Source organism: Pinus tabuliformis, chromosome X (genome assembly GCF_031772625.1).
Source record: "Pinus tabuliformis cultivar Carrire ecotype Pingquan chromosome X, CPIR1, whole genome shotgun sequence".
NCBI lineage: Eukaryota > Viridiplantae > Streptophyta > Pinopsida > Pinales > Pinaceae > Pinus > Pinus tabuliformis.
In genome coordinates this window covers 536,408,697-536,411,308 of record NC_142308.1, presented here as the reverse complement: position 1 = coordinate 536,411,308, position 2,612 = coordinate 536,408,697, and positions in this window count along the sequence as shown.

Sequence of the window (2,612 nt, the reverse complement as noted above, 5' to 3'; positions counted from 1 at the left end):
ATGTATATGTTAGACATGGACATTATGGAGGTTTGATTTAATTTATTATCTCATTTTTACTATTACTATTTTTTAAGGTTTTTTGGCTTAATATATTTTACATTCCTCTTTTTATTTTATGAATTTTGATTTTTTTTCTCTTTAATATGTTTTGGTTCATCACAAAGTTGAGTTTAAGTTGGGGCAGCCTTAATATTGTATGGATGAAGATGTGCATTTAACTTGGCGCGACCTTAATATTGTATGGATGAAGATGTGCATTTAAGTTGGGGTAGCCTTAATATTGTATGGATGAAGATGTGCATTATATTAGGATGTGATAACTGTATTTGTATGAAGCTTGATAAAGTTTAACCTTTTTAAATCTTTCAAAAATACCTTTTATTCCAAATCCATTCTTGTGAACCAAGTTAAAGCCAATTTTTGTGCCTCTAATCTATTAATATTAATATTTTTATGTTATATATTTTTTAATTTATTTGTTAAACTATTTGCTTATATTCTATATATATATTGTAGTTAATTTTCAGAAAATATTTGTTACTATCCTTATGACTAATTACATATCAAAGATTAAGATTTATTTCAAAACTAGATATTTCTTTTCTCATTTTGTAAACAAATTGATTGCTTAAAAAATGTCATATGAACAAGTTTCATGAAGTTAGTTATGGTTTTTAGGCATGTGGATAAGCCATCGTTTTGTAATGAAGACTATTTATGTGGTAAGAATCTTATATATATATATATATATATATATATATATATAAGTAGTGGACTTTTTGAAAAGTTTTATGCTTTATTTTTAGATCTAATTTGTGTAGAATCTTGCACAGATTCATTGAAATCACAAGTTTGACAAGTGATTTTTTCACACGAATGAGGTCCACTAAGAGAGTTTCATTTTGCGAACTACCCACCCAAGGATATTGCCTAATTTGGAGCTTGCCCCATGTCCAATAGAGCAAACCCAACCATTGCAAATAATAGGGTACTCATTTACGATGGCTTTCCATATGATAGAACTTGGGGTAGATGATTTCTTAATGGATATTAAGATAGATGATTTTTAATGGATATTATCTAGTTAGACATGGAGGTGGGATGAATTTGGATGGTAGAGTATAGGTAAACAAAGTAAAATATTTCCAAGTTGTCATTGTAAAAATGTGTTTGTATTTATTTCTAGACTAGAGTAACTAAAGGGTGAATTGCTTGATTTTCTTAAGAGCTCTTTTCGTTATCCAGGCGAGAGTGGCCCAAAAATTGGGAATTTCTTTAATAATTAATTTTATCGTAGGAACCTTTTAGCTCAGGAGAGTCATAGGAAGCACTTGGCAGATATTCATTTTTGAAATTTTGCTATCATCCGAACCTAATCCTATTTTAAATAGTTATTTCACTTCAAATGAAAACCTAGGTATATTAAACCATTTGAAATATCCCTAGCCTAGAGAAACATTGTGCATTGGATATTGTCATGTTCTTCCATACCCTAGAATAAAATCTAGGATTTTGATTCATTTAATTACCATTCTTATAGCCTCAAATCTAGAGATAAGTTTAAGGCATCTAAAACTCTAAATGGTCCTTCACAAAATATGTGAATATCATTCGTAAAAAAAAGATTTCAAAGTGTCCATTGATTTCCTAGAGAGATTCCTTTGAAGAGAAGATGAGAAAGAGCACCATTTATAATTTTATTGATACATTCTACCACCATCATGAAGAGCAGAGTATAAACAAGGAATCCTTGTCACAACCCTTCACTTGAAGTGAAAATAGGCGAAGTTGTACTGTTCATAATTAGTGAAAAAGAGGCTAAGGAGATAAAACAATGGATCCAAGCTACAAACAAGTGGTGAAAGCCAAAATGTAGTAGAATTAGTCTTATATATAACCAATTTACCTTATCTAATTCCTTGATAAATGCGCATTTAGACAATTGATTGACGCTATCAATAATGTGGATTCCCTCTTGAGCTAGACCACTTTCATCATGTATTTTATGAACCGTGAGGAACCCAAATTATTTACAACATATGTTGTTCCAAAGATTTTTGAGGAACTAGGCTAAGATTTCAGGTATGATCTTGTATATGGCATTGCAAAGAAAGACACGTATATAGTGATCATTGGAGGAGGGGTTTATACCTTTGATATAAGGGAAATGAGAGTAGTGTTGCAAGGAGATAAAATATTCACATTAGATCTAGAGTATTCCACCACTTCCAGGAGCTCCTCTCTAATAAATTTGAAGTAGCCACTATAGAATTCAATAGGAAGGCCATCCAACCTATGACATTTTTCTTTTTGGAAGCTATGAATGGTGGATCCGAGCTCCTCCATTGAAATTTCCTCATTTAGAGCCTCATTGTATTCTTCATCCACAAAATGAGGAAAATATGTTTCCACTCTTAGAATATGGTCTAGGCTTGGTTGTCCAACCCCCCATAGAGATTCACAAAATAATTAGTACCTTCCTAAGTAATCTCTTGGAAGGTGGAAGATTAGGAACCATCCTCATTAACTATATACCAAATTATATTGATGGATTTAATGTGATTTACATAGTGGTGGAAGAATTTAGTGTTCTCATTTAATACTTGAAT